General features: G+C 44.3%; 1 protein-coding gene across 1 annotated transcript in view; it reads right to left on the reverse strand.

The window, feature by feature from the left end:
* TRPC7 (transient receptor potential cation channel subfamily C member 7) overlaps window positions 1-18,720 on the reverse strand; it is a 149,758-nt gene that overhangs the window by 103,935 nt on the left and 27,103 nt on the right. The window lies entirely within an intron of this gene.

Raw genomic sequence — 18,720 nt, forward strand, 5'->3', positions numbered from 1 at the left:
GAGGGTGTGACTGGTGAGGATTAAAGAGTAGGAAGAGAGAGAATTTGAGCCAATAATATAGACAGCTCTTTTGAGGAGTTTTATTGCAAAGGAGGGCAGAGAAATGGCAAAGTAGCTGAGAAGTAGGGTCAAGAGAAGCTTTCTTTTTGCCCCCTCTTGCTTCCCTCTCTCCCCTCTTCCCTCTATCCCTTCCCTCTTCTGGTGGGACAAATCACAATATTTTGTATACTTTTGGGAATTTTTCCATAGATAATTATATGAATCATTGAATTTGATTATTGTATTAATCCTAGTTCAATAGCATATATGACAGAAGATGAGATATTTATATATAAATGAAGAAATAGGTTCAGATAGAATCACATATTTATTTATAGTAGGAGGGAAAGTCAAGTTTGTGGGTAAGTATGCTAGTAGGTAGACATATTGGTGGTGAGAATCTGTAGACATTTTCTTTCTGTTGTTTCACTTTTTTTTCTTTTTAGTGAAATAGGAAGGAAAAATTATCAGCTGAGAATAAGCATGGCAGGAGAGAAGGCAATGGCAATGGAAGTTTGAGGAGAAGCGGTCAGAAATAAGTTTTGGGAAAATTTCAGAGTGAATGGATTCAGGAGATAGGATATAATTGCTGGAGGACAATGAGTCCATTTGAGGTTTATGGTCAGAAATTCAAAATGAGGCCAGCTAATGTGGTTGACTTTTTCTAACCACATTCACCTCCCCAGGTGCCCGCATGGAGTAGATACAGTAGATGTTACAATGGATCAGGAGAGGAGCAGAGGATTGGAGGCACGAGTGTGAGAGCAATTATAATGACAGTCCATGGGATTTCAGGGGAGAAGGAAAGCTTTGGAAAGGCTAGGAAAACAAGACACAACTACATGTCATCTACAAGAGATCTGCTTTAAATATGAAGTTGCCAGTGTCTTACAAAACTAAACATAATCTTCCCATACAATCCACCAGTTGCGCTCCCTGGTGTTTACCCAAGGGAGCTGAAAACTGTCCACACAAAAAGCTGTACGTGGATGTTTATAGAGGCTTTATGCATAATTGCCAAAATGTAGAATTATCCATGCTGCCCTTCAGTGGGTGAATGGATAAATAAATGGTGATACATCCAGAAAATGGAATATTATCAATCACTTAAAAGAAATGAGCTCTCAAGCCACCAAAAGACATGGAAGAACCTCGACTGCATGTTGCTAAGTGAAAAAAGCTAATCTGAAAAAGGTACACTCTGTATGAATCCAACTAGATGACATACTGGAAAAGGCAAGACTGTGGAGACAGTAAAAAGATCAGTGGTTGTCACGGGTTTGGGATGGGGTGGTGGGGAGGGATGCAGAGGTATAGCACAGAGGACTTCTAGGGCAGTGAAGCCACTTTATATGATACTATAATGGTAGATACATGTCATTGTACATTGGCCCAAACTCTTAGGACATACAACAGCAAGAGTGACCCCTAATACAAGATACAGACTTTGGGTGATAATAATGTGTCAATGTAGGCTCATCCTTTGTAACCAGTGTCCCAGTGAAGCATGTAGGTAATGGGGATGCTATGCATGTGAGAGGGTGGGATATATGGTAACTCTCTATACTGTCTGCTCAGTATCACTGGGAACCTAAAACTGCCATAAAAATAAAGTTATGTAAAAAAAAAAAAAGACGACTGGGTTTCTGAGTTGGAGGCCATGATGGAAGCAAAATATAGACAGAGCTGGGCTATGAAAGGCAGATGGAGACGTTTGAGTGAATAGTAGTCAGAGTGTGAACATGATGCTAAGACTAGGGAGAGTTTGCATTCATTGGTCATGACAGGGGTTGGCTCAGGTGGGTTCACGCTGACTACCATAAGACAACTGGAGGGGGTGAGTTCAAGAAACTGAGTCGGGTCCTGAAAAGGATCATCTGTGTATATAGTAAAGTGCTAGGAATTGAAGTCTAGGAACTAAAAGCAAGGAGAAATGACAGAGTGATCAGCTGTTGCCGGCGGCAATGATGAGGGAGAACGGGTGATCTAATCCAATGAAGTATGAAGCAAAGGTGAATGTTTGTAGGGAGGAGAGAAGGAGGAAGGTCTGGAACTGGTAAGGAGCAGCAAGAGAAAGACTCCCACCCTCCTTTCCAGGCCCATGGATGTGTGGACTATGGAAGCAGGAGCTGGCAAGGGCTGCAGGGCAAATGTGTCCTTAGGGAGCCCATCTTTTCTAGGAGTGAGATGGTGATGCATCTCTGCGGGGTAGGGGGCAGTGACCTGGGGTGTTTTGTTCTGGAGGAGCTATCACTTCCAGAGCGTAAAGGGGGGCAGTCTGAAGATGAAGGTTCTATGGGGTCTGAGGAAAGAGTCGGGCGGGTGGTGGGGGATAGAAGGAGCCTTGCCCAGAATCAAGTACAGGTTCTGAGGAGTGACCTGGGGTTGGTGATAAGGTTAGGAAGGATTACAACGGGCTGAGGATTCAGTGAGGGGAGCTCCAGCACTTGGCACGGAGCCAGGCATGAAGAGCACACTCAATACCTTTTCGCCGACAAGTCAAAGCCACCTCCTGCCTCTAGCATTCCCTCCTGCACATCCCTCCACCTCCACCACCCCCTCAGCTAATGGATGAGAAAACTGAACGTTAAGATTTAACACACATGGCTGAATCCTTATTAATTGTAGCTGGAATCACTGCAATAATTAATGGATGTGAAATGCGAGGTAAGAACCCGAGCCTGGTGCTCATTATTACAGATGAAAATTGAAAAGCTTCAATCCATGTTTTAGCTTTCATGTGTGCACTTAATTGTTTCATTAACCTTCACCATATCAATAAGCCCATGCTCCAAAGGATCATAAAAGACCAATATTCTTCAGCATTTAATCTCCATTTAGGAATGCAGAGCCAAGGAAGGTAGTTTAATTTTCGTACATGAGTCAGATAGCCAGCCTTCCTTGCCTTGACTGTCCCAGGAGCATTTAGACAGCCCCTAGATCCTCACATCCAGGGTTGTGCTCTGAGGGTGGGATGGGGTGGGGAGGGGCTGTCTCTCTACCCCAGGGACCTGCTCAAAGGCCCCATCCTGTCACTCTCCCACTGGTCACCCACTGTCTCCTTGGATTTATCATTTGCCTTTGTAGGAGGCCTTCCTTTATCTATCCCAGACTTAATCCCTGCATTTCCCAGTGGGGTCTCATGTGGTAAGTGTTTCAGGCTGTGAGAAAGATGGTTTATATTTGAGCCACTGGTGATCTCAGAAATTTTCAGCACAGGTCTGATCAGTATTTGCATAAGGAGATTGCCTGGGCAGTCAGTACTTGTGCTTCCGAATCAGAGCATCTGGGTTCTGCTCCCACCTCTGCTGGGTACTGTCTGCATGATTTTGAGTGTATTCTCAATCTCTTGCTATAGTTTATTTGGTATAATGGAGATAATGATGTTCCTTACTTTTTGCTGCAAGGTGTAGGTTGAATAAGGTAATTTATGTAAGTTGCTTAACACAATGTGTGACAAGTATTAGCCAGTATTAAGATACCTGCGCCTTATAGGTTGGCAGCGAGCATGAAAAATTTGTCTCCTTTGGGGTGTTGATCTTCAGGTTCCTTTTCGAATAAAGCAGACACACCCTTCATCGGATTGAATGCCCCAGGTTTACCCTGTGTCAGTCCTCAGGTGGGAGGTGCAGGCAGTAGGACAGAGGCTTGGAGCACAGGGCTGGAGCATAGTCCTTGATAATTTACAGTGGGGGCTGAACCTGAATCCTCCGGTGACCACACTGCCTTTCTGAGCCAGGCACTGCTGGCAGTACCTCTGTTGCTACTTTGGTTTCCAACCCGATTTTTAGGTTACTTAATTGGCAGGTTCTGACATTGTAAGGGGCTCCCTAACCCATCACTGTGACATTGTGAGGTCCCAGAAGTCATGGGTAGCTCTGCTTGTTGGCTTTATAACAAGTCCCCTCTGATGGATTCAGAGGCTTGCCTAAGAAGAACAGTGGCTGCTGAGTAATTCCAGGATTTGATCCACTATTTGAGCAAGTCTGTTTGAGCACCCACTCTGTGCCAGGTAATGCGGATACATAGCTAAATGGAACCCAGTCCTTGCCTTTGAGGAATGACACATAAGCAGGTGTGGACCACAAGGTGGCCTAAGTGCCTTGCTGAAGACAAGGAGGACTCTGAAGAAGAGGCAGAGTGTAAACTGACACCTGAGGCTGAGTGAAGCTTCCAGCTGCAAGGCCGGTGGGGGAGGAGAGGTAACAGGGAATGGACACCCCAGGGGGAGCGACTGGCAAGTGCAGAGGCCTGGAGGGGGAGAACCTTCACTGATGTGTGGACTGTGATGGGGATTAGCTCCTGTAACCATCACATGGCCGTGTGCATAGGTTATGCACATTATCCACTGTTTCTGTAACTTCACATTACTTTTTTTTCTTAATGGATTTTATTTATTTATTTGACAGAGAGAGATCACAAGTAGGCAGAGCAACAGGCAGAGAGAGAGGAGGAAGCAGGCTTCCTGCTAAGCAGAGAGCTTGATGCAGGCCTCAATCCCAGGACCCTGGTATCATGACCTGAGCCAAAGGCAGAGGCTTAACCCACTGAGCCACCCAGGCACCCCAAACTTCACATTATTAAATAAGCATGAACATGTTTAGGTATCAAAGAGGAATTCATGTACACTCTCCACACAGCCTTATTACACAGATTAAAGATGCTCTTGGTTCTGTCTTGGGGAACTCCCAGAAGAGCCTTTTCTCTGCTTTCTGCTTTTTATACTGGAACCACAGGTTGCTGAGATGGGAAAGCAGGTCTCCCTGTGTGAGTGTTTTTCCATCCTCACACCTCACAGCCATCTGGCCTCCTCCCTCTTCATTCCCCTCCCTCCCTTCCTGTCCCTCTCCCTCTCCCCCCCGCCTTTTCCTTCCCCTGCCCCGCACACACTCATCATCACTCCATCATCTATCCAGTCAGTGCTTCATGGTAGGGGGGGTTGCTCCAAGCTATGAATCAGGACAGTAGTTGGGGTGTATGAGTTGATAGAGGAAGAGGGACCCTGGGGGTTCATTTATACAGAAGCAGCCCCACCTTTCCCCTGCCTTCTTGCCCTTCCCACATGGGGTTGGCCAAAACCTGATTGGTTGGTCTTTGTGTGTAATAGAGTGGGAGACAGTATTAAAGCATATGGCAGTTACAGTTATTACTGTTAGTCATCATTTATTGAATGCTTACTGTGTACCAGGCCTCAGGCTGAATGCTTTACGTTATTTAGCTCACGGACTTCTCATGACAAACCTAGGAAGTAGACGCTGTCATCAGTCTTCTTTGATAGGGGAGCTGAGGCCCAGAGACTTCTCTGGCACCTGGGATTTGGATCTGGATGTGGCTGACCCCAGATTCCATAATGCTCATCCTGGGAGGGAATCAATCTGATAAAAATATTAACTTCCCTGACACGTGCGCTAAAACCCTGAGCACCACCCTGAAGGGGTGGGTTCAAGGTCCTTCCTGGTGAAGAGAAAGAAAGAGATGAGGGCCTGCTGGGGAAGAAGCAGAGGTGCGAAGCAGAGGTGCTGAAACTGAGTAAGGCTCCCATGTGAGCACATCTGGGGAAGGTCAGGGAGCTGAGTTTGGCCTGCAAGTTACCAGAAGGTGCGTTGGCAAACAGGAAGTCAGGGTGGTAGTCCTCACTAATTCCTGTTGCTCCCAAGGCCCTCAGCCTCTCATCAGAGTACTCGTCTAGCTACAGCACCCCTCCCCCCCCCGATCTTTCTGGTGTTAGGACTGTCAGCAGGATGTTGTCCTCTCTTGTTTTGTAACATGTCCCCTGCCCCATCCAGGATCACTGTGGACCTGGTGAGAAGATCTGGGAGGCTGAGGGTTTGCAAAGTTTTCCCCCTGCAGCAGCTGGGGGACCTCATTGTTCAGTCCTCAGATCAGCAGGGAAACAGCGCAGCAGGGTGGGGCAGCATCGCTTGTGCGAGGTGGATTCCAGAGGGGGCCGCACGCTGCGGCTCATGGAGGTAAGCTTATTTTTGGGGTCTGTTTGCCTTGTTGGAGCCGAAGCGTACAGTATCGTTGGGGAGTGATGCTGAATTCACAACTTCCTATTCCCGGATCCTTGCAAAGCTTTTAGCCACAAGAGCACCTGAGTCGCTTTGCTTTGTGGATTGGCTCCTGGGAGAACTTGCAGAGTCATTCACTTATGCGTTTACGCCACAAAAATGAACAGAGATTTCCTGCATGCAGACAACTGTGCTAGGGCCCCAGAGATGTTTTGAAGAGCAAGGCAGGCATGGTTGCTGCCTTCATGGAGCTGCAGAGCAGAGGAAAAGGGAGACAGTGAAGGCCCTGCAGTGAAGTGTGGTGAGGAGCTCACCTCTTTGTGCAAACTAGACCTGAGCTTCTGTGCATCTGCTCTCACAGTGATTCCCAGGAAAATACTTCCTTACAAATAAATGCAGCTGGTAAGCAGTAGAAGCACTATGAGTCTATTAGCTTGTAAGCTTGAGTGCTTTGCAATGATTCATCCTCACAAAGATGTTCCACCCAGTTCAGCATGTGCTTCCTGAGCCTTCTCTGTTCTAGAAGCTGGCCCCAGCCCGGGAGATGCAAGGAGTGAGTTGCAGTGGCTGCCCACCCGCAGGAGGGACAACACATAGCCCAGTCATTTCAGTATTAGGCTGCAGTACTCGTCTCACACCACAACTCTTCACTGAGTACCCGCTGTGCCAGACATGGGTCTAGATCGTTGAGATACAGCTCTAAGCAAAGCAGAGGCCCTGCCCCTGAGGACCTGATGTTTTACGGGGGGCAGAGGGGCTGTAGATTGTTATTTTATACAGATGGTGTGAGGCTTATGCAAAATCGCCTCCTCAGGGAATCCCGGGGAGGCCGTCTGGGATAGACAGTTCAAGTTGGTGAAGGAGGGAGCTATGTGGATACACAAGGAAAGTGTTCTGGACAGGGGCTCACCAGTGCAAAGAAGGAGAGTGCAGAGGCAGAAGAGGGGGGCATCTGGTGTTTTTGAGGCATAGCTGGTTGAGGCCAGTTCCTGGGGCAAAGTGGTTGAGCAGAACAATAGGAAGAGATGAAGCCAGAGGAACAGCAGGGCGCGTGTGGCCAAAGGCCTGACTGCACTGATCAGGATTGTGGCTTGTACTCTGGTGACGTGGGGAGTCATGGAGGATTTCAAGAAGCAGTTTTTGTGATCTGAGGAATGCTAGGAGAGCATCACTTTGGCTGCTGGGGTGGGGTGCATTTGAAGGGGCAAGAGCAAAAGCATGAAGACCTCTGAAGAGCCTGTTGTAGTTGCTCAGGGGAGAGACAAAGGTGGCCTGGCCTATTTTGATCAAGCAGACCAGAAGTGTTGATGGAATCCTGGATATCTTTGAAAGAGAGAGCCAAGAGGGTTTATTGAGGTGTTGCCTTTGAAGAAAGAAAAACCAGACAAACAAAGAGAGGAGAGATAAGGTGACTGAGGTGTTGCCACAGAGCAACTCGAAGGATTGTCACGGTATTTGAGCAGAGCATGGTGTGAGATAAGCTCATCTTTTAGCAGATATTTCCTCCTCCTTCCCCACCTGCCGGAGACCAGTGTGCTTCTTCCCGCATGGATGTCCTCTTCCTCACAGGACTTGCTTTAGCCCAGGACCCACAGTGTGTGACCTCCAAACCTAGGTCTTAAGAGCCATCACATATTTTCCCTTGGCCCTGTGGCAGATGTGACTTACACCGAGAAAAGAATGTGCCACTCCCTATCTTCCCTGGGCCCCAGAATGAGATATGGAGAGCAGCCTCCTCCGCTTATCCTCAGACCTATAAATAGGACAGTAAACATGGACATGAAGACCCCTGAGGTTTGAGTGGTTTGTTACACAACAATCTTGTGGCAGGGACGGATGGACAAAGGGACAGATGCAGGTTCACTGCTTTTGGGATGTCAACGTCAGAGACTGGCTTTTAGCTCTGTCTGGGTGTTGAGGGAAGTTGCTCTGGAGGAAGGCAGTCATACCTGAATCTTAGAGGATAAATTAGAGTTACTCAGTTCAGCAGGTGGAGAAAGGGCATTCCTTGTTGGAAAAGAAAGGCAAGGAGAAACAAACCCGGCTATACAAACATACAGGGAGCTATTCAAGTAGGGGTAGAGGGTGGCAGAAACATGAATCTGGAGGAGGAAACAGGAGCTGGGGCATGATGGGTTTTGTATCCCCTGATAAGGAGTTTGGACTTTCCTCCATAGGCAGTGGGCAGCCACGGACACTTTTTTAAGTGGGAGAATGGCATGGTCCGGTCTGCACCTGGGTGGGATCCTTCGGGCCCTGTGTGAAGGACAGCGTCAGTGTTGGGGCGTATTAGAGCCTGGAGGTAGGGTCACGGTTAGAACTGCTCAGGTGGAGGTGGTAAAGGTACAAGGATGGAAATGGGTTGGGGAAACATTCAAATTTTAATACCAATAGGTCTTAAGGGACAGAGAGAAAATGAGGGTGATACTATGTGTCATGTTTGGGACATCGAACACTGGAAGGAAATTCTCTAACATGTTACTATCTGGTGGGATTATGGATGATTTTTGTTCTTTTTATGCACAGATTCATTTTTTATGTTAATTGTGTATTACCAGTATAATCAGAAAAAAAATGTTGAGGGCCACCTGGGTGGCTCTGGTCATGATCTCAGGGTCATGAGATCGAGCCCCACATTGGGCTCCATGCTCAGCATGGAGTTTGCTTGGGATTCTCTCTCTCCCTCTGTGTGTCCCCCAGCTCGTGAGTGCTCTCTCTGTCTCTCTCTCTAAAAATAAATAACTAAAATCCTTAGGTGGGGGAAAAAAAAAAAAAGAAGAAAGTTTGAGTGTATTACAGTGTTTAAACAAGTCCCTAAACCTCAGTGTTGGAAAGGGGTCTGGGGTATCCAAGCCTGGTGCTATCTTGGCTAGGGCTGCAGTCCCCTGTACTTGATAGCTCATGGCTTTGTTTCTTTGTTTAGTATCAGATTAAAAGAAGATCCAAAAAGAAGCTCAGAGCAAACATGACCTGTGCATCTTATTTGTACTAACTGGATATTTTGGAGACATATCAGAGAAACACGAATTTCTAAGTGGCATCATCAGATTAACATACCTTCCAGAAGCTTATGTCATAACTCACCTGATTATTATTCTGGATTCAGAATAGTACACGTTCATGAGGCTCGTTTTGAAGAGTAATTAGAGCACAGTGTATGTATATAAGTAATTTTTAAAAATTTGCTTGTGATTGCTGAAAATGCTATTGATTAAGAGAGGCTAGTAATTAGATGGCAAAGTAGCAATTTAAGAAACTGCAGAGCCCTGCTAATTATGAAACAAAAACTAAAAACCAAGTTAGCTAAGTTAGTACTTATGACTTCTCCATGTGGAGGCTCATACTTCATTCTTTTCACTTTGGTGCCTCTGTCCCTTGTGTTCCCACACCTGGACTGGGCTCCTCTTTGATTCCTCTGAGATTCCCTATCCCCCTCTCGAGATTGGCTCTCAGGGATCGCTGAGTGGTTTTCCTGATATCCCTGGGGAGCTCTACTGCCTCACACTCGGGCCCCTGCTGCATTTTCTTCTTGGGGCCCAACAGCCCTGACCAAGTACTCTCTAGTTTTGACAGTTTCATTCTTAACATGCCAACTTCCGTCATGTGTATATTTCAGCTTAGGGCATGCTGCATTATAGGAATTAATAAATGCTGTATAAAATGACTTAATACATATGTCCAATTTGAAAATTTTATTTATAGGAACTTGAGGAGCAAGAAAGGGCTGGTGTCTGGCTACCAGGGAATTGATCTAGGAGCAGCGACGGGGGGATACTTGGCTCTTAAGGTGGTCTTGGAGCCAAAGCTGACTATTATGGGGCTCATTATCTTGTGCACAGACATCTGTGGTGACTTTCTAAAAGTCCCAGAAGACATGGGAAAAAGATGAGTAAGTGATTGCATTTAAATAAGTTCAAATCTAATCAGGAAAATCAGATTCCAGGTTTTTTTTTTTTTTTTTTTTTTTTTTTTTGCTTTAAACTGATTTATCCAATGAATGACTGAATTGCGCTCGGAAGTAGGACCTATATCTATTTTGTAAATATGAAAAAAGAAGACTGAGGCTTTGATGTGATTCCATTTATCTCCATAGATGTTGCTGTCGCTTCTGATGATTCCCAGGTTTTTACCTGCAGCCCCAACCTATATTTGAAGGAGCTGATTTACATATTCAACTGCCAGGTGTCATCTACTCTGGTAGGTTTTGCAGATATTTCAAACTCTGCATGTCCCAAACTGAACATACAGGTCTTCCTTGTAACAAACAAAATTGATCTTCTGCTTTCTGCTTCAGGAAGTACAGTCTCCATCCACTCAGTTTCCTGAGCTAGAAACCCTGGGTTCATCTTTGTCTTTACCAGTCACTCACCAGAATCTATGGATTATGATCCAGAGTATCTGTGTCTGACCCCCATAGTAATTTCCTTATATCCGTTGTCATGATCTTCATTCAAGTTCTTGTAATTTAGTGTCTGGACTTTTGAACTAGCTTCCTGATTGGTCTATTTACTGGTAGTTCCTTCTACCCAAATGTCAGCCATGCCCTTGGCTAAAAAGCTACAGGATAAAATCCCAGCATTTTTATTATCAGACCTCAACATACCTCACTAACATTATACCTATTCTGTAATTCCACTCTCCTCTAGCTACACCAGTCCACCAAGCAGTATACTAGGCCTTCCATGCCTCTGCACACACTCATTCCTCTGCCTTTATGCTTTTCTCTTTTGTCTCCATTTGCCAAACTTCCTGGGAAGCCTTGTCTCACATTACAAAGCCATTCTCTGCACTCTGCGTGTGTGTTCTCACAACACTCTGCTCCTGTTCAACCACACTGTGATTATCCCTTAACTACTCCAGGCTGTCCTTTTGCAGTGGGAACAAAGTCTGTGTCTTATCCACACTTATAGTCTTAGAACCTAGTATAGTGCCTGGCACAAAGCAGGAAGACTGCCCTTTGTTGATAAATCACTTAGCTACTCTTAGTTGTTTACTCATCTGTAAAATGGGAATAACAGTCTTGTTAAATATCAACTTAGATGCTCTTTTGAAAAATACAGATTCGAATATCCTCCATGCTATAACTTATGTTCCACATATGAGTGAAACCATATGATAATTGTCTTTCTCTGCTTGACTCATCATGCACAGCGTAATCCCTTCCAGTTCCATCCATGTTGATGCAAATGGTGGGTATTCCTCCTTTCTGATGGCTGACTAATATTCCATTGTATATATGGACCAAATCTTCTTTATCCATTCAACCTTTGAAGGGTATCTTGGCTCCTGTCACAGTTTGGCTATTGTGGACATTGCTGCTGTGAACATTGGGGTGCATGTGCTCTTTCAGATCACTCCATCAAAAACTAATGAAGTACTGTATGGGGACTAACATAACATAATAAAAAAAAAAGAAAATAATACAGATTGGAAGGGATACATGCACCATGATGTTTATAGCAGCAATATATTATATACACACATACATACATATACACACACACACATACACACACATACATAGGCCACATCTTGGAAAATATATATATACACACACACGTATATATAAATATATAAAAATATATATAATGGAAAGTCACACAATGGAATATTACTCAGCCATCAAAAGAGTGGAATCTTGCCATTTGCAAGACATGGGTGGAGCTACAGTGTATTATGCTAAGCCAAATAAGTCAGTCAGAGAAAGACAAATACTATATGATCTCATTCATATGTGGAATTTAAGAAAGAAAACGGGTGAACATATGGAAAGAGGGAAAGAAAAAAGGAGAGAGAGAAACAAGCCATAAGAGACTCTTAACGATAGAGAACAAACTGAGGGTTGCTGGAGGGAAGTTGGGGGGGGTGTGGGCTAGTTGGGGGATGGGCATTAAGAAGGCTAATGTTGTGATGAGCACTGGGTGTTGTATATAAGTGATGAATCACTGATTTCTACTCCAGAAGCCAGTATTGCACTGTATAGTCACCACCTAAAATTTAAATAAAAATAAAGAAAATGCTCTGTAGAAAGGAGAAACAGAAATGGCTTCATTAAGGGGTTATAAGCACCTGGCTTTGTAATTGAGGAAGATGAGTAGCACTGGAGTCACACCTGTCAAGGCCCCATCCTAGCACCGCCCCTAAGGATCTTCTTTTAGGATGTCGTATCATCTGTTGACAGATGCCATGTCCTGGGAGAATGTGACCACAAGTCTCCCAGGCTATTTGGTTCCCTTGAGCAATGTCCAAAAACCTGACTGTCCTTAGAACATGCCTCAACTATTTGCTATAGGAGAAGAAAAGACCCAACTTTGTGTTTGAAGTCTGGTTTCTGAATTTGTAATCTTAGAGGAGTTATTGCTTAAGGAAGTAAACTCTCGCACCTAATTTTGTCAGCCAGATTAAAATGTTTTTCCTTTTCCTATACATTTCCTGGAGCTCATCTCCATGTTTATGTTAAAATATCCATTTTAAGTATATAAAACATCCAAGTTTCTGATGTGTGTGGTGGAAGGGTTTTCGGTGAATTCTTTGGAGTATGAACTTTTAGCAAAATTAATAATCACCAGGAAACAGAAATTGTCATCAGAAAGGTTCTTGGGCCACTGTTTTCAAAGACTGTGGAGGAGAAGCTGGAGAGACCTATTAACTCAACAGGCAAAGCCTTGGTCTTCCTTATGCAAAAGGCCAACAGGTTCATGCTGCTGTTCCCAAGAATGCAAACTCGAGCTCTGAACCCTGGCTTCCAAGCGATTGTATCATTAGTAAATGTGGAATGTGTTGTATTCCCAGGATATATGTGTGTATGTGAGACAGAGAGAGAGAGAGAGAAAGAGAGAGAGAAGTCGTGTTTAGCATTTCACTGTGACCCTTCTTAATTTTCAGTGTTGATCCATCCATAATTAGCAAGGCTGCTCTGGAGCCCAGAAAACCAGGCCATTATTATTAACCTCACACTGGACATATGAGGGACAAAGTGATCATAATAAAATGAAAGATAATTTTGCTGCCAAGCGTTTGGGGAGCTTTTTCTGTTGGGCAATTGATAGTATTGAGAAAATTTTAGCCTCATTCTTACATCCCTGTAATTTTAGGACTAGGTGTACAACTTGAGTTTTCTTAGTTTTCCTGAGTCTGATGCCCTCCTGCTCCTCCTATGACCAGAGCCTGTGCTCCCGAAATCCCCTAGATGTCTTGCAGGCAGCAAAGGTGTGCATGTGCTTGAATGCAACTGGGTTTGTTTCACTGACAGCTGATGGAAAAGTGCATTTCCTCCATGTGCTCAGGTGGTACATGTTTTGAAAGGAAACCTTCTCTAGGATTTCAAAGAGTGTTTATTGCAGAATTTCCTATCCCTACACTGTGTTTAAGTACGTAACACTTAACAGCAGCTACTGATCACATAGTTTGTAAATGGCAAAGGAGACAGTTTACCAGTGCCAAATGAGGTTTCTGAATGAGAGAGATTTTTTTTCCTACTTTGCAATCAAATACAGTTCTCTCAATTTTCTTGATTGGTGTTAAATGGAACTCTGCCTTGGATCCAGGAGCTGCAGTGGCATTTGTCAGCTGCTTAAAATTCACGGGCTTGAGGGGCAGTAGAAAATGCCACCTCCAAATGCGCAGCTTTGGTGAGAAGATGTCCCTCTCTTTGACTGGAAGCAGGACATACTTGTAAAGGGTTTCCCCTCTCCTCTCTCTATCAAGAAGGGCAGAAGTTCATCCCAGGAGTCAGCCGTAGACACTCATCAGCCCAGAGACAGCACCAGAAGAATCTGTGTAACACAGCTTCCTGAAACTAGCCCTCCTCTGGCATTCGTGCCCCCATCAATTTACCTTCCTGGGACTTAATGTCCATAGAAGCTCAAAGTCCTTTTCCTTTGCTCTGTCACTTCTCTAAAAATGTCATCTTCTTTGTTAAGATCCTGTCGCAGCCCAGCTCCTACCCACCCCTTTGAATGACTCATTTCTGACTTCACTCATCTGTTTGTGGGATACACGTTTATAAAACTTTTGTTTGTTTTTCTCTTGTCAACCTGACTTTTGTCAGTGTCATTTACAGGGCTCCAGGTGGGCAACCTTAAGGGAGAAAGAAAAGAACCATGACTTTACCATTATACACCCTAAAATCCAAACACTAAAATAATCCAAGGCTGGAGGGAAAAAAAGCCTTTAAAAAATATTAAAAATGACTTGAATGTGGCTTTTGGCCGTTTCTTTTTAAAACTTAAGGCTTAGGGGCGCCTGGGTGGCTCAGTGGGTTAAAGCCTCTGCCTTTGGCTCAGGTCATGATCTCGGATCCTGGGATCGAGCCCCACATCAGGCTCTCTGCTCAGCGGGGAGCCTGCTTTCCTTCCTCTCTCTCTGCCTGCCACTTTACCTGCTTATGATCTCTCTCTGTCATATAAATAAATAAAAATCTTAAAAAAAAATAAAAATAAAACTTATGGCTTAAATGTGTATATCTGGGATTTGATGAGCAAATGGGTAGTCACGTGCACTGGCGGCCACCTTCCTTCCGCTTAATTGCATGAAGTTCCCTTCGTTAATATTTTCAACTAGGGGTCTTGGGCTATGCAAATGGAATTGAATTGAATCTTTAAGGAGTGCAAGGCCATTCATTGTAGCGTTGTTCATTAAAATAAAAGCTGGAAGTAACCTAGAGGCCCATCCATAAGGGAATGGTACATGAATTACAGTGGGTCTGTTCATGGAGCCCTTCTCTAGCTCTTGGCAAGGAATGGGGGGACTTGGAGGTGCTGATATGGACAGACTGCTTTGCAGATTTTATTATTAAGTGAAAAAAGTAAGCTGGGAACTGAATGTGGAGTATGTCTTGGTACATTTAAGGCAAAAAGCGAATGAATACATATATATGTCAATGTGTACCATTGTATGAACAAAAAGATTTATGCCCAGATATAAAAGAAATTTTTAATAAGGCTGAGTCTGGGAATCAAGACTGGGGCAAGGGAGAGAATTAAGGAAGGGGAAACTTACTTCTTATTGTATACTGTTGGGTGCTATCTGAAAAATTTTTTTTTTTTAAGATTTATTTATTTTAGAGAGTGAGAGAGAATGTGAGCAGTGGGAGGGGTGCAGGGAGGGGAAGAGAATCCCAAGCAGACTCCCCACTGAGCTGGGAGCCTGACACGGTATTCGATCCCAGGACCCCAGGGTCATGACCAAAACTGAAAACAAGAGTTGAGCACTGAACAGGACACCCCTGAGTTATTTTTTACATCATGCATTCCTTCGATAAAAATTTATGAAGAAAATGGGTGATTTCTCTATTTGTCCTGTGAAGGGAACCTCAAGAAGAAACCAGATTCTTGACTCTTCCAGGCTGAGCTGCTACATCTGCCAAGGAGCTTTCCTTTTCTTTCTTCTTCTTTTTTGTTGCAGATTTTTATTTAAACTCTAGATAGTTAACATATACTGTAGTATTGGTTTCAGGAGCAGAATTTAGTAATTCATCACTTACAGAGATCCCTCAGTGCTCATCAGGAACTTGTCAGCCAGTTTGGGATACAGCCACAAGGCAAGAGGATGGTTTGGTTCTGATCCTCATTGTGGCTTAATTCAGTAATAGATTAAGCCTATCTGGGGCATCTTGCTGAGCCATTTGGAAAACAAAACTGTGATCTTTGTCTTCTTAGCGTTAATATGGAATTTTAGCTTCTTCTTGTTGATCATTAGGAAATGACAGAAACCAACCCTTACCTTTCTTTCCTGATAGCCCTGTGGGTCATTCACTCACATTCTTGAGGCTCCCCACCCAGCTGTGCTCCAGCACTTAGTCCTTTAACGCTAAATCCCTAAATGCAACTTCCAGGGGCCTTCTAACGGTCTTTTTCACATCACTTCAACAAAAATGGTGGAAGATCCCCTGGCAGCTTGCCGTGAAGCTGCCTGGGTCCCCAGTGCCTGGTCCACCTACTGGCTGGGCTGTGCTGCTTGGTGGATGGATATGAGCACACAAACCTCCTCACCAAGCCAGTTCTATGGGACCATCTGCAGAGCATCAAGGGTTTCAATGATTTGTCTCCTGATTGTGCTCAGGGCTGCCAACTGGTGGATATTTATAAGAAGGAGCCTCTCAAAAAACAAGGATCCCCTCTTCTCCCTTGTAAATGGATGGTCACCAGCCCTTGGGAACAGTGGGTTCTGTTTTGGAGAGAGTGGCTAAAGGTGACACTGTGGAAACCAAGTCTGGGTGCAGATATTACCAAGTATCCAGTGAGGGATAGCAGAATATGCCACCCTAAAACATGACTGTAGAAGTTCAGGACATGGTACCCCAAAATATGCCCTTTGGGTATATTGATTATTTTGAGCATTAGGCACTTGAAAAACAGCAAAGGAAGGGAGAGGCTTTCTCTGTATGCCCCTTCTATGCCTGAAAAATAGATTGTCCAGAAGGAATGTGATTGCCATAAATCCTCTCTAGGGGAGCCTCATCAACCTGGGAAGATAGACTTATCACAGGAGAGGACCCCGTACCCAGACAGACTCTGTCACAAGCTATCATACTTCCCATCTCTTCTTCTAAGGACACACTCATCTTTCCTAAAAATCATTTACTCTCCTCTGGCAGGTAGACTTCCTCCTACCCTTTCAGGAAGAGTTTAATTATGAATTTTAAGCTACCTCCGAGAGTTACTAATTTTTCCCTGTGTGTTTCCCTTGTATACATGATATAAACATGTTGCTAAGCTTTTGTTTTCCCCTTGTTAATCCACCTTTTATTACAAGGTTCTCAGCTATGAAGTCAGCAGGGTGGAGGGAAGATGGTTCTTACTCCCCTACAAAGGCCTGTCTGTCTCCTTGGCCAGGGCTGGAGGCTCTTTGTCATGGGGACTTTCTGCAGCCCCTGGGGCCCACCTTCGCCTTGTACTGGGCCTCAAGAGTTATTACATTTTTGGGATTCAGTGAATTGTTAGAGATGGAGTTTTATTGATCAGAATGTCATGAAGATTATTTTAAGCAGAAAAGAAAATCCGAACAAAGAGCAGCTTAAACTTCTTTTACTTCTTTTAAAACTTTTTAGCAGCATGTTCCCAAAATATAGTTGCCATAAATCCTGTGGCCCCGGAGCACGGGGGGAGGGTAGCAGCTAGAAAGGAGACTGTCCTCTTGCACCCAGTTGAGAACAAACAACACAAACTCTCATGCTTTCCATTTTTTCCCTGAAAGCTTACGTGTTTTCCTAAAAGTCCTTTTTTTCCTTAGAAACTCTTTTCTCCCCTCCTTTTCCTTACTAAGTTGGTGTGTCAATTCCTGTGTTAACTGTTCAGGGAGCCCGTTCCTCTCTGTACTTCTGTATGCATATGAATAAACTCTTATCTTTTCTCCTACTGATCTGTCTTTTGTTAGTTAATTCACAGGCCCTGACCTGTACAGCCTAACACCATAGAGGAAAAGTTTTATCCCCAACACAGGACACTAAACATTTCCAGGAAGTGTTATTTATAAAGTGTTAACATTACATGGGGGCAATGACAAAGTTACAATATTCAGTAAGAAAACCAGGATTCCAGACTGTTCTTACAGTCTTGTCACCATTGCACAAAACAAATGTAAGCAGAGAAAAACATCAGTGGCTCTCCATATCAGGAAATGGGTCATAAAACAAAGTCTGAAGATTGAAATTGTGGAGGAGTGGGTAGAGGAACGGGCAGATAAGACCCTGGAGTGGGACAGAAGGTCCAGAAGCAGAAACGTGTGTATTTGGGAATTGGTGTGTGATTGGGGCTGCAACACAGATCAGTGGGGAAAAGTCCAATTCCTGACTAGATGATGGGAAACTAGCTTACCATGTGGAGAAAGGCAAGCAAGTGATGCAAACCCACCCTACACACAAAAGCAAACTCCAGCTGGACTCAGACCTAAACGTGAATGGTGGATCCATGAAGGTAATAGAAGAAAAAAAGAGATGTAATGTAGGAGAATGCGCTTGCGACCTTGGTGGGGAAGGGTTTTGTAATAAGACTAAATACACAAATCATCTCAAAAAGAAGTTTGTCTTCAAAACAAGGTGTCACAGACAAATGTAACAGACGAGTGATAGCCCGGGAGAAGATGTTTGCAATGTCTGAAATAGATAAGGGCCTAATATTTAGAATAGATGAAGAACTCCTGAACGAAAATTTCAAAATACTCCAGATGGAAACCCTGTTAAAAAGTGGATGAAGAATGACAGGAAAAGGCAGTTCACAGAAGGGAGAAACCCACAGGGCGACACAATATAGGAAAAAAGACTCAGCCTCATTAGCAATTAGAGGAATGCAAATTTAAATCACCATATTTCTCATACCAGCAAACATGAGAAGGCAGGATAATACCTAGATGTATTATCTAGGAACAGGCCTCCTGGGGGGGCAGGCAGCCGGGCTGAGTGAAATTAACTGTAGGCGTTCCTTCCGGAGCCTGTACTGTGAGCACTTAAATAGGCCTGCAGGCGGGTACAGGGATGAGCCTGGTAGCATCATTTGTATTTAGAGCAATGTAGGTGCCCATCACCGTGGGAATGAGAAAGTGAAAGGCTGCAGATGCACAGAACGCGGTACTGAGCAGGAAACAGAATCAATGAAGGAGGCTCACATAGAGTGAGAGTGACATGGAGAGACCATAAAAGAACCTGGTGTCGAGCAAAAGAGTATGGAAGGTC

Source organism: Lontra canadensis, unplaced genomic scaffold (genome assembly GCF_010015895.1).
Source record: "Lontra canadensis isolate GAN:19392208 unplaced genomic scaffold, GSC_riverotter_1.0 scaffold99, whole genome shotgun sequence".
Taxonomy (NCBI): Eukaryota; Metazoa; Chordata; class Mammalia; order Carnivora; family Mustelidae; genus Lontra; species Lontra canadensis.